At 56.7% G+C, this 25,519-nt stretch overlaps 8 long non-coding RNA genes across 9 annotated transcripts; all 8 read right to left on the bottom strand.

Moving 5' to 3' along the window:
* Positions 1–5,778: 5,778 nt before the first annotated feature.
* On the bottom strand, positions 5,779–8,280 carry LOC136304626 (uncharacterized). 2 transcript variants are annotated; one of them, XR_010724706.1, is made up of 5 exons: positions 7,979–8,280; positions 7,693–7,844; positions 6,986–7,121; positions 6,107–6,174; positions 5,779–5,830 (listed from the first exon to the last, which is right to left on the bottom strand). It is a non-coding gene; the product is annotated as an uncharacterized lncRNA (long non-coding RNA). The 2 variants fall into 2 exon arrangements; XR_010724707.1 differs by lacking the exons at positions 5,779–5,830; positions 6,107–6,174; positions 6,986–7,121 and adding an exon at positions 7,294–7,578.
* A 2,069-nt stretch (positions 8,281–10,349) lies between these two features.
* On the bottom strand, positions 10,350–14,529 carry LOC136304620 (uncharacterized). The gene is made up of 5 exons (XR_010724702.1): positions 14,384–14,529; positions 14,227–14,305; positions 13,070–14,149; positions 12,239–12,461; positions 10,350–10,946 (listed from the first exon to the last, which is right to left on the bottom strand). It is a non-coding gene; the product is annotated as an uncharacterized lncRNA (long non-coding RNA).
* A 762-nt stretch (positions 14,530–15,291) lies between these two features.
* Positions 15,292–16,237, bottom strand: LOC136304621 (uncharacterized). Its single transcript, XR_010724703.1, has 3 exons — positions 16,077–16,237; positions 15,920–15,998; positions 15,292–15,842 (listed from the first exon to the last, which is right to left on the bottom strand). It is a non-coding gene; the product is annotated as an uncharacterized lncRNA (long non-coding RNA).
* A 914-nt stretch (positions 16,238–17,151) lies between these two features.
* Positions 17,152–17,875, bottom strand: LOC136304633 (uncharacterized). Its single transcript, XR_010724710.1, has 3 exons — positions 17,752–17,875; positions 17,595–17,673; positions 17,152–17,517 (listed from the first exon to the last, which is right to left on the bottom strand). It is a non-coding gene; the product is annotated as an uncharacterized lncRNA (long non-coding RNA).
* Positions 17,876–18,659: 784 nt separating this feature from the next.
* LOC136304622 (uncharacterized) lies at positions 18,660–19,605 on the bottom strand. The gene is made up of 3 exons (XR_010724704.1): positions 19,445–19,605; positions 19,288–19,366; positions 18,660–19,210 (listed from the first exon to the last, which is right to left on the bottom strand). It is a non-coding gene; the product is annotated as an uncharacterized lncRNA (long non-coding RNA).
* A 914-nt stretch (positions 19,606–20,519) lies between these two features.
* On the bottom strand, positions 20,520–21,260 carry LOC136304632 (uncharacterized). Its single transcript, XR_010724709.1, has 3 exons — positions 21,120–21,260; positions 20,963–21,041; positions 20,520–20,885 (listed from the first exon to the last, which is right to left on the bottom strand). It is a non-coding gene; the product is annotated as an uncharacterized lncRNA (long non-coding RNA).
* Positions 21,261–22,027: 767 nt separating this feature from the next.
* LOC136304623 (uncharacterized) lies at positions 22,028–22,973 on the bottom strand. Its single transcript, XR_010724705.1, has 3 exons — positions 22,813–22,973; positions 22,656–22,734; positions 22,028–22,578 (listed from the first exon to the last, which is right to left on the bottom strand). It is a non-coding gene; the product is annotated as an uncharacterized lncRNA (long non-coding RNA).
* A 914-nt stretch (positions 22,974–23,887) lies between these two features.
* On the bottom strand, positions 23,888–24,628 carry LOC136304631 (uncharacterized). The gene is made up of 3 exons (XR_010724708.1): positions 24,488–24,628; positions 24,331–24,409; positions 23,888–24,253 (listed from the first exon to the last, which is right to left on the bottom strand). It is a non-coding gene; the product is annotated as an uncharacterized lncRNA (long non-coding RNA).
* Between the last annotated feature and the right edge of the window lie 891 nt (positions 24,629–25,519).

Below are 25,519 nucleotides of genomic sequence, written 5' to 3'. Positions count from 1 at the left end.
CGAGGGGTGAATTTGGGGTTTGGAGGGAGGTTTTGGGGGGTCCCAGGGATGGATTTGGGGGTTTTTGGGGGTCCAAGGGATGGATTTGGGGGTCCCGGGGTGGATCTGGGGTCCTGGGGAGGTTTTGGGGGGTCCCAGGGGTGGATTTGGGGTTCATGGGGAGGGGTTTTTGGGGGTTTTTTGGGGCCTCAGGGCTGAATTTGGGGTCCGGGGAGAGGTTTTGGGGGTTTTTTGGGGTCCCAGGGGTGAATTTGGGGTCCGGGGAGGGGTTTCTGGGGGTCCCTCACCTGCAGGGCGTCGCGGGGGTGGCAAGGGAGGGGGCAGCGGGGGGGGGCCCAGCGCCCACCCCCCCTTGGGCTTCAGGAGGGCGTCGATGAGACCGAAACAGCTCGGGGGGGGGGGGGGGGATCAAAAACGGGGGGGGGTCACGGGCTGGAACCCCCCAGTGCCCCCCAAACCACCCCCAGGGCCCCCCCGACCTCCAGGAGCCCGCAAAACTCTCCTCAGGTTCCTTTGATGCCTCAAATGGGCCGCCCAAACCTCCCGAAGCCCCCCCAAAAACACCCACAGCAGCCCCTTGAGACTCCCCGCAGACCCCCCAAAACCCTTCAAACCCCTCCAGGACAACTCGGGACCCCCAGGACCCCCCAAAATCCGCCCCCCCCTCCCCCTGAGGCCTCATTTGACCCGCTCCACGTTGCGGACAGGCACCAGCTGATCAAGCCACAAGCACCAGCACCTGCGGGACTGGGATGGACTGGGAGCACTGGGAGGGTGATCAGAGAGAACTGGGATGGACGGGGAGTGGACTGGGACGAACTGGCAGGCGAGTGGGGGTCGATGGTGGGCACACGCTGCCTTACTGGTCTGTACTGGGATGGGTCTAATGGCCCCAGGGGAGGGGGTGTGGCCACACTGGTCCAGACTGGGAGGGGTGTCACCATGGCGCCGGAGGCGGAGTCGAGGATACGAGCGAGACAGGGACACCTAGGGGACAGCCAGGGCACCCCCAGGGACACCTAAAGGACAGCCAGGGCACCCCAGGGACACCTAGGGGACAGCCAGGGCACCCACAGGGACACTCAGGGCACCCCAGGGACACCTAGGGGACATCAAGGGCACCCCAGAGGCAGCCACGGCACCCCACAGATAGCCAGGGCACCCCCAGGGACACCTAAGGGACAGCCAGGGCACCCCCAGGGACACCTAAGGAACAGCCAGGGCACCCCCAGGGACACCTATGGGAAAGCCAGGGCAGCCCTGGGACACCTAGGGGACAGCCAGGGCACCCCCAGGGACACCTAAGGGACAGCCAGGGCACCCCCAGGGACACCTAAGAAACAGCCAGGGCACCCCCAGGGACACCTATGGGACAGCAAGGGCACCCCAGGGACACCTAGGGGACAGCCAGGGCCCCCCAGGGACACCTAGAAGACAGCCAGGGCCCCCTCAGGGACAGCCAGGGCCCCCCAAGGGACAGCCAGGGCACCCCCGGGGACACCCAGGGGACCCCAGGGACAACTAGGGGACAGCCAGGGACCCCCAGGGAAAACTAGGTGACAGCCAGGGCACTCCCAGGGACACCTAGGGGACAGGCAGGGCACCCTAGGGTCAGCCAGGGCTCCCCCAGGGACACCTATGGGACAGCAAGGGCACCCCAGGGACACCTAGGGGACAGCCAGGGCCCCCCAGGGACACCTAGAAGACAGCCAGGGCCCCCTCAGGGACAGCCAGGGCCCCCCAAGGGACAGCCAGGGCACCCCCGGGGACACCCAGGGGACCCCAGGGACACCTAGGGGACAGCCAGGGCACCCACAGGGACACCTAAGGAACAGCCAGGGCACCCCCAGGGACACCTAAGGGACAGCCAGGGCACCCCCAGGGACACCTAAGAAACAGCCAGGGCACCCCCAGGGACACCTATGGGAAAGCCAGGGCAGCCCTGGGACACCTAGGGGACAGCCAGGGCACCCCCAGGGACACCTAAAGGAAAGCCTGGGCACCCCAGGGACAGCCAGGGCACCCCAGGGAGACCTAGGGGACAGCCAGGGCCCCCCAGGGACACCTAGAAGACAGCCAGGGCCCCCTCAGGGACAGCCAGGGCCCCCCAAGGGACAGCAAGGGCACCTCCAGGGACACCAAAGGGACAGCCAGGGCACCCCAGGGACAACTACGGGAAAGCCAGGGCACCCCTACGGACACCTAAAGGAAAGCCTGGGTACCCCAGGGACAGCCAGGGCACCCCAGGGACACCCAGGGCACCGCCAGGGACAGCTAGGGGACAGCCAGGACACCCCAAGGGACACCTAGGGGACAGGCAGGGACACCTAGGGGATAGCAAGGCACCCCAGGGACACCCTGGGCACCCCCAGGGACACATAAGGGACAGCCAGGGCACCCCAAGGAGAGCCAGGGCACCCCCAGGGACATCTAAGGGACAGCCAGGGCACCCCCAGGGACACCAAGCGGACAGCCAGGGCACCTCAAGGGACACCTATGGGACAGCCAGGGCACCCCCAGGGACACCAAGGGAACAGCCAGGGCACCCCCAGGGACACCTAGGGGACAGCCAGGGCACCCCCAGGGACACCCAGGGGACAGCCACGGCACCCCAGGGACACCTAGGGGACAGCCAGGGCACTCCCAGGGACAGCCAGGGCGCCCCCAGGGACACATAGGGGACAGCCAGGGTACCCCCAGGGACAGCTAGGGGACAGCCAGGGTATCCCCAGGGACACCAGAGCACCCCCAGGGACACTTAGGGGACAGCCAGGGCCCTCCCAGGGACACCAGGGTACCCCCAGGGCCCCCCCAGGGACAGACAAGGCACCCCTAGGGACACCTATGGGACAGCCAGAGACCCCCAGGGACACCTAAAGGACAGCCAGGGCACCACAGGAACAGCCAGGGCACCCCCGGGGACACCCAGGGGACCCCAGGGACACCTAGGGGACAGCCAGGGCACCCACAGGGACACCCAGGGCACCCCCAGGGACACCTAGGGGACAGCCAGGGCACTCCCAGGGACACCTAGGGGACAGGCAGGGCACCCTTGGGACAGCCAGGGCTCCCCCAGGGACAACTAGGGGACAGCCAGGGACCCCCAGGGACACCTAGGTGACAGCCAGGGTACTCTCAGGGACACCTAGGGGACAGGAAGGGCACCCTTGGGACAGCCAGTGCTCCCCCAGGGACAACTAGGGGACAGCCAGGGACCCCCAGGGACACCTAGGTGACAGCCAGGGTACTCTCAGGGACAACTAGGGGACAGCCTGGGCACCCCCAGGGACAGCCGGGGCACCCCTAGAGCACCCCAGGGACACCCAGGGCACCCCCAGGGACACGTAGGGGACAGCTAGGCCACACCAGGGACAGCCAGGGCACCCCCAGGGACACCTAGGGGACAGCCAGGGCACCCCAGGGACACCCAGGGCACCCCCAGGGACAGACAAGGCACCCCAGGGACACCTAGGGGACAGCCAGGGCACCCCAGGGACGCCTTGGGGACAGCAAGGCACCCCAAGGACACCTAGGGGACAGCCAGGGCACACCAGGGAAAGCCAGGGCACCCCAGGGACACCTAGGGGACAGCCAGGGACCCCCAGGGACAGCCAGGGCACCCCCAGGGACTCCAGGGCATCCCCAGGGACACCTAGGGGACAGCCAGGGCACCCCCAGAGGTTGAAGGGGCCCCCCCGCTCCAAACCCAGCACGGATGCCTGCGTTGCGGCCCCCCAAAAACCCATGGCCGCCCCCCGAGCTGATATTGATCCCCCCACAGCATCATTGATCCCCACCCGAGTGTCACTGACCCCCCCAATGTCATTGATGCCCCCCCAATATTCCATTGATCCTTCCTCAGCGTCGCTGACCCCCCCCAAAATTCCACTGATCCCCTCCACTTGATCCCGCCCTTTTTCTCCCCTCACGTTTCCTGCCCTTTTTCTCCCCTCACGTTTCCTGCCCTTTTTCTCCCCTCACGTTTCCCGCACTTTTTCGTGGGGAACGACCCCTGAGGGGTCCTGTGGAAGGATTCTGGAGGTCCGAGGGGTGAATTTGGGGTTTGGAGGGAGGTTTTGGGGGGTCCCAGGGATGGATTTGGGGGTTTTTGGGGGTCCAAGGGATGGATTTGGGGGTCCCGGGGTGGATCTGGGGTCCTGGGGAGGTTTTGGGGGGTCCCAGGGGTGGATTTGGGGTTCATGGGGAGGGGTTTGGGGGTTTTTTGGGGCCTCAGGGGTGAATTTTGGGTCCGGGGAGAGGTTTTGGGGGTTTTTTGGGGTCCCAGGGGTGAATTTGGGGTCCGGGGAGGGGTTTCTGGGGGTCCCTCACCTGCAGGGCGTCGCGGGGGTGGCAGGGGGAGCGGGCAGCGGGGGGGGCCCAGCGCCCACCCCCCCTTGGGCTTCAGGAGGGCGTCGATGAGACCGAAACAGCTCGGGGCGGGGGGGGGGGTCAAAAAACGGGGGGGGGTCACGGGCTGGAACCCCCCAGTGCCCCCCAAACCACCCCCAGGGCCCCCCCGACCTCCAGGAGCCCGCAAAACTCTCCTCAGGTTCCTTTGATGCCTCAAATGGGCCGCCCAAACCTCCCGAAGCCCCCCCAAAAACACCCACAGCAGCCCCTTGAGACTCCCCGCAGACCCCCCCAAAACCCCCCAAACCCCTCCAGGACAACTCGGGACCCCCAGGACCCCCCAAAATCCGACCCCCCCTCCCCCTGAGGCCTCATTTGACCCGCTCCACGTTGCGGACAGGCACCAGCTGATCAAGCCACAAGCACCAGCACCTGCGGGACTGGGATGGACTGGGAGCACTGGGAGGGTGATCAGAGAGAACTGGGATGGACGGGGAGTGGACTGGGACGAACTGGCAGGCGTGTGGGGGTCGATGGTGGGCACACGCTGCCTTACTGGTCTGTACTGGGATGGGTCTAATGGCTCCAGGGGAGGGGGTGTGGCCACACTGGTCCAGACTGGGAGGGGTGTCACCATGGCGCCGGAGGCGGAGTCGAGGATACGAGCGAGGCAGGGACACCTAGGGGACAGCAAGGGCACCCCCAGGGACACCTAAAGGACAGCCAGGGCACCCCAGGGACACCTAGGGGACAGCCAGGGCACCCACAGGGACACTCAGGGCACCCCAGGGACACCTAGGGGACATCAAGGGCACCCCAGAGGCAGCCACGGCACCCCACAGATAGCCAGGGCACCCCCAGGGATACCTAAGGAACAGCCAGGGCACCCCCAGGGACACCCAGGGCACCCCCAGGGACACCTAGGGGACAGCCAGGACACCCCAAGGGACACCTAGGGGACAGGCAGGGCACCCCCAGGGACACCTAGAGGACAGCAAGGCACCCCAGGGACACCCTGGGCACCCCCAGGGACACATAAGGGACAGCCAGGGCACCCCAAGGAGAGCCAGGGCACCCCCAGGGACATCTAAGGGACAGCCAGGGTACCCCAGGGACACCTAGGGGACAGCCAGGGCACTCCAGGGACACCTAGGGGACAGCCAGGGCAACCCCAGGGCCACCTAGGGGAAAGCCAGGGCACCCAGAGCTCCAAGTGCTCTCCAAGGCAGGCTCAAAACCCTTACCAACGATTGGCTTTAATAAAGCAACTCACACAAAGTCACCAGCACCACACGGTTGGTCTGTAACGGCTGCAACAAAATATGCCCTCCTGGAAGCAGTTCAGCACTTACTGATCACTTCTTTGTTTTGGCACTTCCCAGCCAGGGCCTGCGGGGCCTCCTGCAGATGCAGGTCTTCGCTGACAAGGCTCCACTTGTGCAGCAGCAGCAGGATTAGGGGCAGGAGCAGGAGCAGCTCCCTGAAATTTTAGAAAATATTAGAAAAATACAGGCAAAAATCTCACCTCTGTCCTCCCCTAAGAACATCCCTAGGACATCATCCCAGTTTTTCCCAGCTAGGAGCTGCAAGGAATTCAGGCAGGGGAATTGACATCAGGGAACAGCTTTGTAAAGTCAAAGGCAGAAAGAGAAGATCCACCAGCAAAGGGCAGGAAAGGGGAAAGGTTTCTGAAAACATTTCTGCAGTCTAATTAATAATTATTTCTGCTTCCCCAGCGAGAAGAACACAAACTCACAGCCATTCAGGCCTGACAGTCCCCTGCAGCCAGAGCTCAGCACACATCCACAGAAGCACGTCCAGCATCTGAAAGAAAAAAAAAAAAAAAAAAAACAAAAAAACACAATCAAACCAGAAGGAAAAGGTGATTTCTTTGGCTTCAAAGTTATTTCAAGTTCTTAAAGCCCAACACAGCTGATAGGAGAAAGAGAGTCAGGGCTCCTGGCGGACAGAGGGTGTTTTCCCCCCCAGGGGACTGCAGAGGAATTGTCTGGGACTTGGACTGTCCCTCGGGGTGACACCAGTTGCTGTGACTTTTATCATTCCATATGTTTGACTCCCAAAACTTCCCAGCCCAGGGGCTTGAGCTGACAGGGCAGCACAAAGATTGTTCTCTGTGTGGTGCCGAGATTTGGGGTTCACTGTCACCTTTGCTAGTTTAGATGAATTATACCCACGGCCCCGAATTCCCTGCTCAGTTCCTGCTGCAATAACCTCACAGTGCCTCACAGAGCATGGATATTCCCACGCAGAGCTGCTGCTTGAATGCCAGATGTGTCAGGAACCAGCAGAGCTTCCAAGGAAGCTCAGCAGGATGGGGACAGGATAGGTTTCTATTCCATAGATTTGGTTAATTATAACCCTCATCCCCTGGGGGTCACCTGTCAGATTTCCCTGGAATTCAGCCACCCCCTGAGCTCGGGCTCCAGGTGATGTTTCAGAGCAGGAGAAGGCACTGGCCGGCCTGTGCTGAGGCAGCCCCTGTGCCCTCGGGAGGACACAGCTCCCTGCAGGAGCTCAGCTCCTTTCCGAGCCCCAGCAGTGGCCTCTGCAAGTGCCTTTCCCTCAGGCAAGGGATGCCCATCCCTGCCTTCAGCACACCTCCAGTGGGACCCACCTGCAAAAGCTTTCCATCACTTCTGCACTCCGGCTGGCTCCCTGGGAAAGTCCAGACTTCATCCAAACGAAACTCCATCCCACTCAAACCTTTGATTTTGAGGCATCTCCGAGGGCCGTTGCTCTGGATTTAATTTCTGTGAGGGAGGAGCACCTTGGCTTTAATGCTGCCGATGGGTGATGTCCTCAGGCTGAAAGGGAGGGGATTTGGGGTGGCCAGGACATCCCTGGCAACTGTGTGGGAGCTCCGGGAGGTGGGAATTGCTGTCTGAGCTCCTCTGCAGACAGCCCGAGCCGCCGTTCCCGGGCAATGCCAGCTGTTCCCTGGGGAGCTCTTGGGCTGTGGGTGCCTCTGTCCGGGCTGCAGCATCTCCCCGTGCCCGGCGGGAGCAGCCCCTGGCCGAGGAGCCGCGGCAGCCCCGGGGCCGTGTCCGTGCCAGCCCCGAGCCCGGCCCCGGGCCCTGCGTTTGGCCGCCGCTGCCACGGGCGGGGCCCGGCAGGCACAGCTCCTCCCCTGCACATCATCCCAGGGCTGCTGGCCCCGCTGGGGCTGCCGGCCTCCTTCCTCCCTGCGCCTCCGGGCACCCGGGACACCTGCAGGAAACACCGAGGGACACTGCAGGCGGCACGGGGGGGCACCGAGGCCTCCGGCCAGAAAAGCAGCCCCGGCCTCAGCAGCTGCCATCAGTTTGGCCCGGCAACACTCACCTGCAGGAAACGCCCCTGTGCGGGTGGGACCGGCCCTGCCTCTCTCCAGAACTTTGGCCGTGGAAGAAGGGAAGCCTCAGGACTTGTCCTGCTCCTTTCCGCCCAGAAAGAGACTTTGTGTAAGTACTTTTACGGCAGCTGTTGAGTAAATCCTGGAAAGGACAGGAAATCAGCGTCACTGGAAGAGCTTTGTGCTGTCGTGACCTGCCAGCCAGTTCTGCCCTCGAGCCATTCCAGGGGCTGGTGTGTGAAGCAGCTTTGGCAGAGAAGGCGGCACTGCACTTACCTTAGTGGGGCCAAGCGTTGCCATCCTATGGAGGTCCATCCCCATAATGCAGAGATTGGTTCAGCTGCTTGGAGCAGAGTCCGGGTAATGCCAAGGTGCTGAGTTCGATTCTCAAACGGTCCGTCCGCTTGAGAGTCAGATTTTAGGATCCCTCTCAGGCTCAGTATATCCTGTGACCTGGAAATAAGAGGAAAATTCTCGGCTGAGTTTTAATAAAACAGCTTTTGCCATTGCAGGGTGTGAGCTGCACTCGGTGATTTTCGGCCGCGATGAGCCCCACGAGCATTCCGCCCTTCCTTGCCGCCATCTTGGTTGCGTCTGAGGCCACTTCCGGTCCCGCCGGCATCTTTTATGCGGCACCGCTAAGGCCCCCGGCAGGTGTTTACACAGACGCCTGACTAAATCCACGAATCCGAACCCGGAGGCGGCGCGGATGAGCACACGGCCGGTGTCTGCACACCTGGAAACGCCGCGGAAAATTGCGCCCGGGCGGCGCTGTAGTCGGGGTTTTTGTGCAGGCATCTGCGTAAACGCCTACAGGGTCCTTATTTTTTCCCGCCCTTTTGGCCGCCCTTTTTGGAAGGTCGGGCGCCTCGCGCCTCGGCGCCATTTTGTGAGGGGCGACGCGTGACTTCCGCTTTTGCTTGCCGCCATCTTGGTTGCGGCTGAGGCCACTTCCGTCCCGGCCGCCATGTTCTTTGTGGCTCGGCATAGGCCTCCGCCAGGTGTTTACACAGACGCCTGACTAAATCCACGAATCCGAACGCAAGCGCGTCGCGACTGAGCACACGGCCCCTGTCGGCACACCTGGAAACGCCGCGGAAAATTGCGCCCGGGCAGCGCCGTAGTCGGGGTTTTTGTGCAGGCGTCTGGCTAAATGCCTATAGGGTCCTTATTTTTTCCCGCCCTTTTGGCCGCCTTTTTTGGAAGGTCGGGCGCCTCGCGCTTCGGCGCCATTTTGTGAGGGGCGACGTGTGACTTCCGCTTTCCCTTGCCGCCATCTTGGTTGCTCCTGAGGCCACTTCCGTCCCGGCCGCCATGTTCTTTGCGGCTCGGCATAGGCCTCCGCCAGGTGTTTACGCAGACGCCTGACTAAATCAACGAATCTGAACGCGGACGCGGCGCGACTGAGCACACGGCCCGTGTCCCCACACCTGGAAACGCCGCGGAAAATTGCCCCCGGGCGGCGCCGTAGTCGGGGTTTTGTGCAGGCAGCTGCATAAACACCTATAGGGTCCTTATTTTTCCCGCCCTTTTGGCCGCCCTTTTTAGAAGGTCAGGCGCCTCGCGTCTCGCCGCCATCTTGGTAGTGGAACCCACTAAAATGCCCCCTCGGCCGCTCACACAAGCGCCTGACTCAATGGACTGCCGCCCGCGGCGCCGCTGCGCCCCCATCCCGTGTCCGCACACCCGCAGACGCCGCGGAAAATCGCGCCCTGACGGCTCCGGGGTCCGGGTGGCGCGCGCAGGCAGCCGGCTGCCACGCGCCCGGGCTCCTTGCCTTTTTCCCTCCCTTTCGGCCCCGAGCTGCGGGCGGGCGGGCGGCAGCGCCGCCCCCGAGCTCACAATGCGGGGCTGCCACGCGCGTCGGGGACGGGCGGGGGGGACAGCTGCACTACCGCTCTTTGCCCACAGGGTGGCAGCACTGCCGCACGGCTCCGGCGGGACGGTCATGGGGGACAGCTGCACTACCGCTCTTTGCCCACAGGGTGGCAGCATTGCCGCACAGATCAGGCGGGACGGGCGGGAGGGACAGCTGCACTACCGCTCTTTGCCCACACGATGGCAGCATTGCCGCACAGATCAGGCGGGACGGGCGGGAGGGACAGCTGCACTACCGTCTCTGCCCACACGGTGGCAGCATTGCCGCACAGATCAGGCGGGACGGGCGGGAGGGACAGCTGCACTACCGCTCTCCGCCCACAGGGTGGCAGCACTGCCGCGCGGCGGCGCGGAGCGGAGCCATAAACGAACGTGCCCAGAAATGCCCTTCCGAACAGCCTCCGGAATAAATGGCCCAAAAGACCCCCGAGCACACCTGCGAGAACCCTGCCAGCAACCAGACCGAAACAAAACAGCCTTTCGTTCAGGCTCTATTTCAATATTTTTTATCTTTGTGATCCTGATATTTACATTAATCATTACAATTCATCTTTTATATTATGTACATTATACAACATGTATTATGTTTATTATACTATTATATTTATTATATATATTAAATATAGAAAGTTATATATAAAATAATTTATTATTTATTATGTAATGTTATAAATAATAATACATTTCATTTAAATATCATGATTATGTACATTATAGATGTTTATATTATGTATATTATATATATTTATAAAACGTGTAGTATGTAATAATATATTGTGTATTTATTATTTATATTATTTTTCATATCCTATACTTTTTGTTATTTTTCTTTTTCATTATTTTTTAATTCGTTTGTTTATATTTTAAACGATATTTTACACTAGATGAATTCATTAACCTAACACATCAGAAACACAATTAATTTGAATTAAATGAGCCTGGTTTTCTAAGGGGTAAAGTTTTAATCTTTATTCAAATAATATGGGCATGTTTTCTATTTCTCTATGGGTTTTTTTTGGTGGGTTGCGGGGGAGTTTATTTTGTGGGTTTTCTTTTTTTGTTCGCTTTGTTTTGGAGTTCTTTGCTAATAAACAAGCAGGGTCGGAGAGTTACAAAATAAAACGTCTACTTTGTTTTTATTGCCCCCTCTGAAATACGCCTCGACAGCCTGGACAGCAGGCTGCTGCTGGTAACACTGTGCACGGGTAGGAGGAGACCTGGTCGGGGCTGGGAAGGAAAAAACGGCACCACGGTGGTCACAGCTTTCTCCCTTCAGGAGTTTTATGGAGCAGAAAATACAGAGCTTTTGCCAACTGCGCTCTCTATGACATCCCGACGTCCAGCGGGCACGGAGGTCATTTCTCATCTTTCTTGCCAACAGCCAAACCCCCAGGCGCCCGGGGGAAGAAAGAGTATGGGGAAAAAAAAAAGGAACAAAGAAAACATGAAAAAATAAACCAAAACTATAGAAAATAATAAATAAAATTAAAATACCAAAAGAAAAAAATTTCAAAGTAACAAAAAAGTGGAAAAAAAATTTAAACAAAAAATTAAAATAAAAAACTAAAAGTAGTTTTAACAAGTAAATAAATAGCTAAAGAAAAAAATATAAAAATTAAAAAACGGAAGAAAAAGTCTTTGAAAAACCACAAAACGCAACATGAGAAACCACAACAAAAGAGCATAAAAATACAAAAATAACAAAAAATAAAATACAAAATTAAATAAATGCAGCTTTCACCTCCTGCCACTGCCTAAAAAAGCACCATGGCTTTCCTCAATTATGCAGCAATAAGGGAAACAAACCCAGTGCCCCCCAGAACAGAAGGTTTTCTAGACAATTCCCACTTTTGCTTGGAAACAAATTCTATTTTAGTGGGAAGCTCATTTTGGACAAACACCCAAATGTGCCAAGGTAGGAAAGAACCAGCCCCTTGTGTCCAAGGAACAGCAGCTAGGCCTGGATTCAGGTTTTAATGGCATTTATGTAATTAAAAATGCAGTAAATTGAACTTTACAAAGAGATGAATCATGGCAAATAAATACTTCAGCGTTTTCTTGGGAATTCACAGAATTTTGTGGAGATGGTGCTGGACAATTCCTGATTTACCAACATTAATTGGGTAAATTTCCTTGGAAATGTGCTCTACAAGGTGCAAAAATTCCAATTAGGATGGAAAATTGGAATAAATAAATATTCCCTTACTAAAATCAGAGAGAAAATCAGAGTTATTCCTTCAAATAAAAGGAAGGAATAACATCTAAATCCAAGCTTGCCTGGAAAACAAGCTCAGGAATTTCTAACATTGAAAACTTTTGCAAGAGTCATGAAGTTGGTGAAAGTTCATGGAATGATGATTTAAAATCTGCTTCCTCTGCTCTAATTTAAAGGGAAGTGGGAATTCAACAGGTCCAGTTACTCCTATCCAACCTTGGACTGGGATAAGGCCTTCCAGTGGCTTCACTTCCTACTGGCTCTCTCCTTTTTGCCCACAACCGGGAAGAGGAAAAGCAACAGGAATAAAGTCTCAAACAGGATGTCCTTGGTCCAGGCAGACTGCAATGCAGCTCCCAGGGAGGGAGGCCAGGCTGTGCCTCGGGGAGCTCCAGGAATCTGGGATTGCCCGTGGGATTCAAGGGCTGGAAAAGCACACCCACCTGCCAGGTTCAGTGCTGGGACAGAGCAAGGCCGGGGCTCGGGGGCAGCAGTCAGAGCTGGGACTGCAGGAGAACACCCCAAACCCGGGTTAAACATCCGGCACGACACGCAGCACGCTCCGGGAGAAACTCGGGTGGGAGAAGCCCTGGGATGCTCCACGTTCCTTGCCCTTGGCAGCTGTGCCAGGGCCTCCCTCAGAATGCTGACCTCACCGTGCAGCTCCTACAAAATAGGAGAACTTATGGGAATCGCCCAGCAATCCATGGACTTCCAGTTATTAAGAACCACAGCTGCAGCAAAAGGTGTACAAACTCTACTGCAAACCAGCAGGGCTGAGGAGACACAGGAATTTATTCCAGAGGTGGCACATTGGTATTACGGCTTTAACCTCCTGACACTAGAGCATATTTATAACAATAAATTCATTATTGAGGCAGCTAAATTGAAATTAGATTTTCTAAAGTAAAGTCGGCCAAAAAAGAGAGTCTCAAAATTAAGATATAAGTCACAGTTATTTTAAAAAAACCTTGTCTTTGGTGTGTATAACCTGCCAGCCTCACATGTTTTCAGCCCTTGCCATTTATTTTTACCAAGCTCATGATTAAAAGCTTGTAAAAAGCTCAAAAAACAAATCCAGGACAAGGCAGGTGTTTTCCCAAGTACCCCCAGTGTGGAGCTGTGTCAGCCACAAGTGTTTGCTCCCTCAGCCCAGCCCGGAGCAGGCTCCAGCTGCTGCCCAGGGGGGTTACCAAGGGACTCACCTGTTCCAAGCTGTAAATGCAGGTGCCCTGCACTGGAGTGCCAATAAATGTGAAATATGTGACTCTCACCTTGAATAGCGATCGATCTTCTCAGGGGAGCCCCTCACCCAGGATGGGGCGTTCTGACCGGAATTTCATCCATCTGCATCTGAAAGAAAGTTAAGACAACAGTCAGAGTGCTGCAGGATACCTTGACAGCCCCAGACATCTTGTGGCAATCTAGACATATCCTCTACAGCCCTACTACACCCCACATCACAAATTTCAAGCCCGTGGGACTATTACCCTATTACCCCTACACCCAGACTGAGCAGCAAGGCAGAGCAGCTCCGGGCCAAACACACACCAACACCCGTGACACAGCACAGGACAAACGAGGGGACGCAACAGGGACAGAAAACTCTGGGCAAGAAGAATGACCCTGAGGGTCCAGAGAACTCAGGATGAGATGACCGAGGTGAGACTGAAGGTGAGCTGGCCAGGCTCAGAGAACCCTGCAGGAACAAGATGCCAACGGGATGACTTATCCCAAGAAATGCAGAGATGGATGCCCGAGAAGCCTACGGTCAGAATCCTCGACCTGTCTTTGCATTCTCACAAGACCTAACCCGCCGGAATGGATCAGGGCGGTGCACGGCTGTCAGTACAGCTCAGAACAAGACCTGAAGAGGCATCGGCCTGGATGGTGCTGAAGACAGATGGATTCTGACGTGTGTCCGAGCACCAAAGTCAAAAGCACCTGGCCCAGGAACACAGAGATCAAAGATGCTAAGATCGATGCCTGGAGTTTTGAGAGGCCCCAGGAAGGGCTACAGCAAAAGACACAAAAGACACAGAGTGCACAACGGACACAACACACCCTGGGACTGCTCTGCCCTGCACGCCTCAGCACTGTGATCCAGAATGAGACTCTCCCTGGATGTAGCCTAAGGGGTCACATCTTGGACATCCCTGTCTCCAAACCTGACTCAAAAAATCCCTCCCGGAGGCCCCTGATCCCACACCCCGCTTTCATCCCCTCTGTGGGGCTCCAAGCCCTCCACTTATCTCTCAGACGTCCAGGGAGGCAAATCTGTGCCGGGTCCTAAAGAAGGCCACCTCTCCCTCAGGGAAATTCCAGCCCTCGCCGAGCTGGTGTCTCCTAGTCAGCTACAATAAAGAAAACCAAACATCAAAGCATAAGCTTAGCAGCACATCAGCCAAAAACCAGCAGCTCTGCTACTCACCATCTCTTCAGCAGGCCCGGGTCCTCGGCCCCGTGCTTCCGCTGCGCTCAGAGGCCAACGCCGGCGTCGCAGGGTCGGCCTGGGTAAAGAGCAGACAAGGTGACGTGGCAGCGCTGGAACTTGAGGGGACCCTCCCTCCTTCTCCTCCCTGACTCACCTCAACTCCTCGGCCGTTATCCAAGCCTACCTGGATGGGGCCTTCACAAGGAGAAGATCAAGGCTCCATCACAGACTCCTGGAATGCTCCCGGAGGGCTCACGGGTGAGGTGACCCGGGTCTGTCGTCCGGTTGGTGAGACGGGAGCTCGGCCTCCTGCGAGTGGACTCCCTAAAACGCACAATAACGGAGGCTTAGAGCTGCACCAGCGAGTGAGGCTTGAGCAAGAGCAACGGCGCCTGTCCACCCATCACTGCTCACCTCGCCCACATCAGCTTGACTGCTGAGATCCGGCTTCACCTCCTAAAAACAAAGAAAGAACAGAGTTGTAACATGGCCACCATTTACACCTCCCCTGCAAATCAAAACAGTGACTGACCTTCTCGGGGGAGCCCCCGCACCTGGAATGGGGGGCTCTGCCACAGATTTCATCCATCTGCATCTGAAAGAAAGTTAGGACAACAGTCAGAGTGCTGCAGGATACCTTGACAGCCCCAGACATCTTGTGGCAATCTAGACATATCCTCTACAGCCCTACTACACCCCACATCACAAACTTCAAGCCCGTGGGACTCTTACCCTATTACCCCTACACCCAGACTGAGCAGCAAGGCAGAGCAGCTCCGGGCCAAACACACACCAACACCCGTGACACAGCACAGGACAAACGAGGGGACACAACAGGGACAGAAAACTCTGGCCAGAAAAATGACCCTGAGGGTCCAGAGAACTCAGGATGAGATGCCCGAGGTGAGACTGAAGGTGAGCTGGCCAGGCTCAGAGAACCCTGCAGGAACAAGATGCCAACGGGATGACTTATGCCAAGAAACGCAGACATGGATGTCCGAGAATCCTACGGTCAGAATCCTCGACCTGTCTTTGCATTCTCACAAGACCTAACCCGCCAGAATGGATCAGGGCGGTGCACGGCTGTCAGTACAGCTCAGAACAAGACCTGAAGAGGCATCGGCCTGGATGGTGCTGAAGACAGATGGATTCTGACGTGTGTCCGAGCACCAAAGTCAAAAGCACCTGGCCCAGGAACACAGAGATCAAAGATGCTAAGATCGATGCCTAGAGTTTTGAGAGGCCCCAGGAAGGGCTACAGCAAAAGACACAAAAGACACAGAGTGCACAAAAGACACAGAGTGCACAACGGACACAACACACCCTGGGACTGCTCTGCCCTGCACGCCTCAGCACTGTGATCCAGAATGAGACTCTCCCTGGATGTAGCCTAAGGGGTCACATCTTGGACATCCCTGTCTCCAAACCTGACTCAAAAAATCCCTCCCGGAGGCCCCTGATCCCACACCCCGCTTTCATCCCCTCTGTGGGGCTCCAAGCCCTCCACTTATCTCTCAGACGTCCAGGGAGGCAAATCTGTGCCGGGTCCTAAAGAAGGCCACCTCTCCCTCAGGGAAATTCCAGCCCTCGCCGAGCTGGTGTCTCCTAGTCAGCTACAATAAAGAAAACCAAACATCAAAGCATAAGCTTAGCAGCACATCAGCCAAAAACCAGCAGCTCTGCTACTCACCATCTCTTCAGCAGGCCCGGGTCCTCGGCCCCGTGCTTCCGCTGCGCTCAGAGGCCAACGCCGGCGTCGCAGGGTCGGCCTGGGTAAAGAGCAGACAAGGTGACGTGGCAGCGCTGGAACTTGAGGGGACCCTCCCTCCTTCTCCTCCCTGACTCACCTCAACTCCTCGGCCGTTATCCAAGCCTACCTGGATGGGGCCTTCACAAGGAGAAGATCAAGGCTCCATCACAGACTCCTGGAATGCTCCCGGAGGGCTCACGGGTGAGGTGACCCGGGTCTGTCGTCCGGTTGGTGAGACGGGAGCTCGGCCTCCTGCGCGTGGACTCCCTAAAACGCACAATAACGGAGGCTTAGAGCTGCACCAGCGAGTGAGGCTTGAGCAAGAGCAACGGCGCCTGTCCACCCATCACTGCTCACCTTGCCCACATCAGCTTGACTGCTGAGATCCGGCTTCACCTCCTAAAAACAAAGAAAGAACAGAGTTGTAACATGGCCACCATTTACACCTCCCCTGCAAATCAAAACAGTGACTGACCTTATCGGGGGAGCCCCCGCACCTGGAATGGGGGGCTCTGCCACAGATTTCATCCATCTGCATCTGAAAGAAAGTTAGGACAACAGTCAGAGTGCTGCAGGATACCTTGACAGCCCCAGACATCTTGTGGCAATCTAGACATATCCTCTACAGCCCTACTACACCCCACATCACAAACTTCAAGCCCGTGGGACTATTACCCTATTACCCCTACACCCAGACTGAGCAGCAAGGCAGAGCAGCTCCGGGCCAAACACACACCAACACCCGTGACACAGCACAGGACAAACGAGGGGACACAACAGGGACAGAAAACTCTGGCCAGAAAAATGACCCTGAGGGTCCAGAGAACTCAGGATGAGATGACCGAGGTGAGACTGAAGGTGAGCTGGCCAGGCTCAGAGAACCCTGCAGGAACAAGATGCCAACGGGATGACTTATGCCAAGAAACGCAGACATGGATGTCCGAGAAGCCTACGGTCAGAATCCTCGACCTGTCTTTGCATTCTCACAAGACCTAACCCGCCAGAATGGATCAGGGCGGTGCACGGCTGTCAGTACAGCTCAGAACAAGACCTGAAGAGGCATCGGCCTGGATGGTGCTGAAGACAGATGGATTCTGACGTGTGTCCGAGCACCAAAGTCAAAAGCACCTGGCCCAGGAACACATAGATCAAAGATGCTAAGATCGATGCCTGGAGTTTTGAGAGGCCCCAGGAAGGGCTACAGCAAAAGACACAAAAGACACAGAGTGCACAACGGACACAACACACCCTGGGACTGCTCTGCCCTGCACGCCTCAGCACTGTGATCCAGAATGAGACTCTCCCTGGATGTAGCCTAAGGGGTCACATCTTGGACATCCCTGTCTCCAAACCTGACTCAAAAAATCCCTCCCGGAGGCCCCTGATCCCACACCCCGCTTTCATCCCCTCTGTGGGGCTCCAAGCCCTCCACTTATCTCTCAGACGTCCAGGGAGGCAAATCTGTGCCGGGTCCTAAAGAAGGCCACCTCTCCCTCAGGGAAATTCCAGCCCTCGCCGAGCTGGTGTCTCCTAGTCAGCTACAATAAAGAAAACCAAACATCAAAGCATAAGCTTAGCAGCACATCAGCCAAAAACCAGCAGCTCTGCTACTCACCATCTCTTCAGCAGGCCCGGGTCCTCGGCCCCGTGCTTCCGCTGCGCTCAGAGGCCAACGCCGGCGTCGCAGGGTCGGCCTGGGTAAAGAGCAGACAAGGTGACGTGGCAGCGCTGGAACTTGAGGGGACCCTCCCTCCTTCTCCTCCCTGACTCACCTCAACTCCTCGGCCGTTATCCAAGCCTACCTGGATGGGGCCTTCACAAGGAGAAGATCAAGGCTCCATCACAGACTCCTGGAATGCTCCCGGAGGGCTCACGGGTGAGGTGACCCGGGTCTGTCGTCCGGTTGGTGAGACGGGAGCTTGGCCTCCTGCGAGTGGACTCCCTAAAACGCACAATAACGGAGGCTTAGAGCTGCACCAGCGAGTGAGGCTTGAGCAAGAGCAACGGCGCCTGTCCACCCATCACTGCTCACCTCGCCCACATCAGCTTGACTGCTGAGATCCGGCTTCACCTCCTAAAAACAAAGAAAGAACAGAGTTGTAACATGGCCACCATTTACACCTCCCCTGCAAATCAAAACAGTGACTGACCTTCTCGGGGGAGCCCCCGCACCTGGAATGGGGGGCTCTGCCACAGATTTCATCCATCTGCATCTGAAAGAAAGTTAGGACAACAGTCAGAGTGCTGCAGGATACCTTGACAGCCCCAGACATCTTGTGGCAATCTAGACATATCCTCTACAGCCCTACTACACCCCACATCACAAACTTCAAGCCCGTGGGACTCTTACCCTATTACCCCTACACCCAGACTGAGCAGCAAGGCAGAGCAGCTCCGGGCCAAACACACACCAACACCCGTGACACAGCACAGGACAAACGAGGGGACACAACAGGGACAGAAAACTCTGGCCAGAAAAATGACCCTGAGGGTCCAGAGAACTCAGGATGAGATGCCCGAGGTGAGACTGAAGGTGAGCTGGCCAGGCTCAGAGAACCCTGCAGGAACAAGATGCCAACGGGATGACTTATGCCAAGAAACGCAGACATGGATGTCCGAGAATCCTACGGTCAGAATCCTCGACCTGTCTTTGCATTCTCACAAGACCTAACCCGCCAGAATGGATCAGGGCGGTGCACGGCTGTCAGTACAGCTCAGAACAAGACCTGAAGAGGCATCGGCCTGGATGGTGCTGAAGACAGATGGATTCTGACGTGTGTCCGAGCACCAAAGTCAAAAGCACCTGGCCCAGGAACACAGAGATCAAAGATGCTAAGATCGATGCCTAGAGTTTTGAGAGGCCCCAGGAAGGGCTACAGCAAAAGACACAAAAGACACAGAGTGCACAAAAGACACAGAGTGCACAACGGACACAACACACCCTGGGACTGCTCTGCCCTGCACGCCTCAGCACTGTGATCCAGAATGAGACTCTCCCTGGATGTAGCCTAAGGGGTCACATCTTGGACATCCCTGTCTCCAAACCTGACTCAAAAAATCCCTCCCGGAGGCCCCTGATCCCACACCCCGCTTTCATCCCCTCTGTGGGGCTCCAAGCCCTCCACTTATCTCTCAGACGTCCAGGGAGGCAAATCTGTGCCGGGTCCTAAAGAAGGCCACCTCTCCCTCAGGGAAATTCCAGCCCTCGCCGAGCTGGTGTCTCCTAGTCAGCTACAATAAAGAAAACCAAACATCAAAGCATAAGCTTAGCAGCACATCAGCCAAAAACCAGCAGCTCTGCTACTCACCATCTCTTCAGCAGGCCCGGGTCCTCGGCCCCGTGCTTCCGCTGCGCTCAGAGGCCAACGCCGGCGTCGCAGGGTCGGCCTGGGTAAAGAGCAGACAAGGTGACGTGGCAGCGCTGGAACTTGAGGGGACCCTCCCTCCTTCTCCTCCCTGACTCACCTCAACTCCTCGGCCGTTATCCAAGCCTACCTGGATGGGGCCTTCACAAGGAGAAGATCAAGGCTCCATCACAGACTCCTGGAATGCTCCCGGAGGGCTCACGGGTGAGGTGACCCGGGTCTGTCGTCCGGTTGGTGAGACGGGAGCTCGGCCTCCTGCGCGTGGACTCCCTAAAACGCACAATAACGGAGGCTTAGAGCTGCACCAGCGAGTGAGGCTTGAGCAAGAGCAACGGCGCCTGTCCACCCATCACTGCTCACCTTGCCCACATCAGCTTGACTGCTGAGATCCGGCTTCACCTCCTAAAAACAAAGAAAGAACAGAGTTGTAACATGGCCACCATTTACACCTCCCCTGCAAATCAAAACAGTGACTGACCTTATCGGGGGAGCCCCCGCACCTGGAATGGGGGGCTCTGCCACAGATTTCATCCATCTGCATCTGAAAGAAAGTTAGGACAACAGTCAGAGTGCTGCAGGATACCTTGACAGCCCCAGACATCTTGTGGCAATCTAGACATATCCTCTACAGCCCTACTACACCCCACATCACAAACTTCAAGCCCGTGGGACTATTACCCTATTACCCCTACACCCAGACTGAGCAGCAAGGCAGAGCAGCTCCGGGCCAAACACACACCAACACCCGTGACACAGCACAGGACAAACGAGGGGACACAACAGGGACAGAAAACTCTGGCCAGAAAAATGACCCTGAGGGTCCAGAGAACTCAGGATGAGATGACCGAGGTGAGACTGAAGGTGAGCTGGCCAGGCTCAGAGAACCCTGCAGGAACAAGATGCCAACGGGATGACTTATGCCAAGAAACGCAGACATGGATGTCCGAGAAGCCTACGGTCAGAATCCTCGACCTGTCTTTGCATTCTCACAAGACCTAACCCGCCAGAATGGATCAGGGCGGTGCACGGCTGTCAGTACAGCTCAGAACAAGACCTGAAGAGGCATCGGCCTGGATGGTGCTGAAGACAGATGGATTCTGACGTGTGTCCGAGCACCAAAGTCAAAAGCACCTGGCCCAGGAACACATAGATCAAAGATGCTAAGATCGATGCCTGGAGTTTTGAGAGGCCCCAGGAAGGGCTACAGCAAAAGACACAAAAGACACAGAGTGCACAACGGACACAACACACCCTGGGACTGCTCTGCCCTGCACGCCTCAGCACTGTGATCCAGAATGAGACTCTCCCTGGATGTAGCCTAAGGGGTCACATCTTGGACATCCCTGTCTCCAAACCTGACTCAAAAAATCCCTCCCGGAGGCCCCTGATCCCACACCCCGCTTTCATCCCCTCTGTGGGGCTCCAAGCCCTCCACTTATCTCTCAGACGTCCAGGGAGGCAAATCTGTGCCGGGTCCTAAAGAAGGCCACCTCTCCCTCAGGGAAATTCCAGCCCTCGCCGAGCTGGTGTCTCCTAGTCAGCTACAATAAAGAAAACCAAACATCAAAGCATAAGCTTAGCAGCACATCAGCCAAAAACCAGCAGCTCTGCTACTCACCATCTCTTCAGCAGGCCCGGGTCCTCGGCCCCGTGCTTCCGCTGCGCTCAGAGGCCAACGCCGGCGTCGCAGGGTCGGCCTGGGTAAAGAGCAGACAAGGTGACGTGGCAGCGCTGGAACTTGAGGGGACCCTCCCTCCTTCTCCTCCCTGACTCACCTCAACTCCTCGGCCGTTATCCAAGCCTACCTGGATGGGGCCTTCACAAGGAGAAGATCAAGGCTCCATCACAGACTCCTGGAATGCTCCCGGAGGGCTCACGGGTGAGGTGACCCGGGTCTGTCGTCCGGTTGGTGAGACGGGAGCTCGGCCTCCTGCGAGTGGACTCCCTAAAACGCACAATAACGGAGGCTTAGAGCTGCACCAGCGAGTGAGGCTTGAGCAAGAGCAACGGCGCCTGTCCACCCATCACTGCTCACCTCGCCCACATCAGCTTGACTGCTGAGATCCGGCTTCACCTCCTAAAAACAAAGAAAGAACAGAGTTGTAACATGGCCACCATTTACACCTCCCCTGCAAATCAAAACAGTGACTGACCTTCTCGGGGGAGCCCCCGCACCTGGAATGGGGGGCTCTGCCACAGATTTCATCCATCTGCATCTGAAAGAAAGTTAGGACAACAGTCAGAGTGCTGCAGGATACCTTGACAGCCCCAGACATCTTGTGGCAATCTAGACATATCCTCTACAGCCCTACTACACCCCACATCACAAACTTCAAGCCCGTGGGACTCTTACCCTATTACCCCTACACCCAGACTGAGCAGCAAGGCAGAGCAGCTCCGGGCCAAACACACACCAACACCCGTGACACAGCACAGGACAAACGAGGGGACACAACAGGGACAGAAAACTCTGGCCAGAAAAATGACCCTGAGGGTCCAGAGAACTCAGGATGAGATGCCCGAGGTGAGACTGAAGGTGAGCTGGCCAGGCTCAGAGAACCCTGCAGGAACAAGATGCCAACGGGATGACTTATGCCAAGAAACGCAGACATGGATGTCCGAGAATCCTACGGTCAGAATCCTCGACCTGTCTTTGCATTCTCACAAGACCTAACCCGCCAGAATGGATCAGGGCGGTGCACGGCTGTCAGTACAGCTCAGAACAAGACCTGAAGAGGCATCGGCCTGGATGGTGCTGAAGACAGATGGATTCTGACGTGTGTCCGAGCACCAAAGTCAAAAGCACCTGGCCCAGGAACACAGAGATCAAAGATGCTAAGATCGATGCCTAGAGTTTTGAGAGGCCCCAGGAAGGGCTACAGCAAAAGACACAAAAGACACAGAGTGCACAAAAGACACAGAGTGCACAACGGACACAACACACCCTGGGACTGCTCTGCCCTGCACGCCTCAGCACTGTGATCCAGAATGAGACTCTCCCTGGATGTAGCCTAAGGGGTCACATCTTGGACATCCCTGTCTCCAAACCTGACTCAAAAAATCCCTCCCGGAGGCCCCTGATCCCACACCCCGCTTTCATCCCCTCTGTGGGGCTCCAAGCCCTCCACTTATCTCTCAGACGTCCAGGGAGGCAAATCTGTGCCGGGTCCTAAAGAAGGCCACCTCTCCCTCAGGGAAATTCCAGCCCTCGCCGAGCTGGTGTCTCCTAGTCAGCTACAATAAAGAAAACCAAACATCAAAGCATAAGCTTAGCAGCACATCAGCCAAAAACCAGCAGCTCTGCTACTCACCATCTCTTCAGCAGGCCCGGGTCCTCGGCCCCGTGCTTCCGCTGCGCTCAGAGGCCAACGCCGGCGTCGCAGGGTCGGCCTGGGTAAAGAGCAGACAAGGTGACGTGGCAGCGCTGGAACTTGAGGGGACCCTCCCTCCTTCTCCTCCCTGACTCACCTCAACTCCTCGGCCGTTATCCAAGCCTACCTGGATGGGGCCTTCACAAGGAGAAGATCAAGGCTCCATCACAGACTCCTGGAATGCTCCCGGAGGGCTCACGGGTGAGGTGACCCGGGTCTGTCGTCCGGTTGGTGAGACGGGAGCTCGGCCTCCTGCGCGTGGACTCCCTAAAACGCACAATAACGGAGGCTTAGAGCTGCACCAGCGAGTGAGGCTTGAGCAAGAGCAACGGCGCCTGTCCACCCATCACTGCTCACCTTGCCCACATCAGCTTGACTGCTGAGATCCGGCTTCACCTCCTAAAAACAAAGAAAGAACAGAGTTGTAACATGGCCACCATTTACACCTCCCCTGCAAATCAAAACAGTGACTGACCTTATCGGGGGAGCCCCCGCACCTGGAATGGGGGGCTCTGCCACAGATTTCATCCATCTGCATCTGAAAGAAAGTTAGGACAACAGTCAGAGTGCTGCAGGATACCTTGACAGCCCCAGACATCTTGTGGCAATCTAGACATATCCTCTACAGCCCTACTACACCCCACATCACAAACTTCAAGCCCGTGGGACTATTACCCTATTACCCCTACACCCAGACTGAGCAGCAAGGCAGAGCAGCTCCGGGCCAAACACACACCAACACCCGTGACACAGCACAGGACAAACGAGGGGACACAACAGGGACAGAAAACTCTGGCCAGAAAAATGACCCTGAGGGTCCAGAGAACTCAGGATGAGATGACCGAGGTGAGACTGAAGGTGAGCTGGCCAGGCTCAGAGAACCCTGCAGGAACAAGATGCCAACGGGATGACTTATGCCAAGAAACGCAGACATGGATGTCCGAGAAGCCTACGGTCAGAATCCTCGACCTGTCTTTGCATTCTCACAAGACCTAACCCGCCAGAATGGATCAGGGCGGTGCACGGCTGTCAGTACAGCTCAGAACAAGACCTGAAGAGGCATCGGCCTGGATGGTGCTGAAGACAGATGGATTCTGACGTGTGTCCGAGCACCAAAGTCAAAAGCACCTGGCCCAGGAACACATAGATCAAAGATGCTAAGATCGATGCCTGGAGTTTTGAGAGGCCCCAGGAAGGGCTACAGCAAAAGACACAAAAGACACAGAGTGCACAACGGACACAACACACCCTGGGACTGCTCTGCCCTGCACGCCTCAGCACTGTGATCCAGAATGAGACTCTCCCTGGATGTAGCCTAAGGGGTCACATCTTGGACATCCCTGTCTCCAAACCTGACTCAAAAAATCCCTCCCGGAGGCCCCTGATCCCACACCCCGCTTTCATCCCCTCTGTGGGGCTCCAAGCCCTCCACTTATCTCTCAGACGTCCAGGGAGGCAAATCTGTGCCGGGTCCTAAAGAAGGCCACCTCTCCCTCAGGGAAATTCCAGCCCTCGCCGAGCTGGTGTCTCCTAGTCAGCTACAATAAAGAAAACCAAACATCAAAGCATAAGCTTAGCAGCACATCAGCCAAAAACCAGCAGCTCTGCTACTCACCATCTCTTCAGCAGGCCCGGGTCCTCGGCCCCGTGCTTCCGCTGCGCTCAGAGGCCAACGCCGGCGTCGCAGGGTCGGCCTGGGTTAAGAGCAGACAAGGTGACGTGGCAGCACTGGAACTTGAGGGGACCCTCCCTCCTTCTCCTCCCTGACTCACCTCAACTCCTCGGCCGTTATCCAAGCCTACCTGGATGGGGCCTTCACAAGGAGAAGATCAAGGCTCCATCACAGACTCCTGGAATGCTCCCGGAGGGCTCACGGGTGAGGTGACCCGGGTCTGTCGTCCGGTTGGTGAGACGGGAGCTCGGCCTCCTGCGAGTGGACTCCCTAAAACGCACAGGAACTGAGGCTTAGAGCTGCACCAGCGAGTGAGGCTTGAGCAAGAGCAACGGCGCCTGTCCACCCATCACTGCTCACCTCGCCCACGTCAGCTTGACTGCTGAGATCCGGCTTCACCTCCTAAAAACAAAGAAAGAACAGAGTTGTAACATGGCCACCGTTTACACCTCCCCTGCAAATCAAAACAGTGACTGACCTTCTCGGGGGAGCCCCCGCACCTGGAATGGGGGGCTCTGCCACAGATTTCATCCATCTGCATCTGAAAGAAAGTTAGGACAACAGTCAGAGTGCTGCAGGATACCTTGACAGCCCCAGACATCTTGTGGCAATCTAGACATATCCTCTACAGCCCTACTACACCCCACATCACAAACTTCAAGCCCGTGGGACTATTACCCTATTACCCCTACACCCAGACTGAGCAGCAAGGCAGAGCAGCTCCGGGCCAAACACACACCAACACCCGTGACACAGCACAGGACAAACGAGGGGACACAACAGGGACAGAAAACTCTGGCCAGAAAAATGACCCTGAGGGTCCAGAGAACTCAGGATGAGATGCCCGAGGTGAGACTGAAGGTGAGCTGGCCAGGCTCAGAGAACCCTGCAGGAACAAGATGCCAACGGGATGACTTATGCCAAGAAACGCAGACATGGATGTCCGAGAAGCCTACGGTCAGAATCCTCGACCTGTCTTTGCATTCTCACAAGACCTAACCCGCCAGAATGGATCAGGGCGGTGCACGGCTGTCAGTACAGCTCAGAACAAGACCTGAAGAGGCATCGGCCTGGATGGTGCTGAAGACAGATGGATTCTGACGTGTGTCCGAGCACCAAAGTCAAAAGCACC

Source organism: Chamaea fasciata, unplaced genomic scaffold, assembly GCF_029207755.1.
Source record: "Chamaea fasciata isolate MVZ Bird 193981 ecotype frontalis unplaced genomic scaffold, bChaFas1.0.hap1 SCAF_134, whole genome shotgun sequence".
Lineage (NCBI taxonomy): Eukaryota > Metazoa > Chordata > Aves > Passeriformes > Sylviidae > Chamaea > Chamaea fasciata.
The sequence above is the reverse complement of the archived record's forward strand: the minus strand, read 5'-3'. Positions and strand labels throughout refer to the sequence as shown.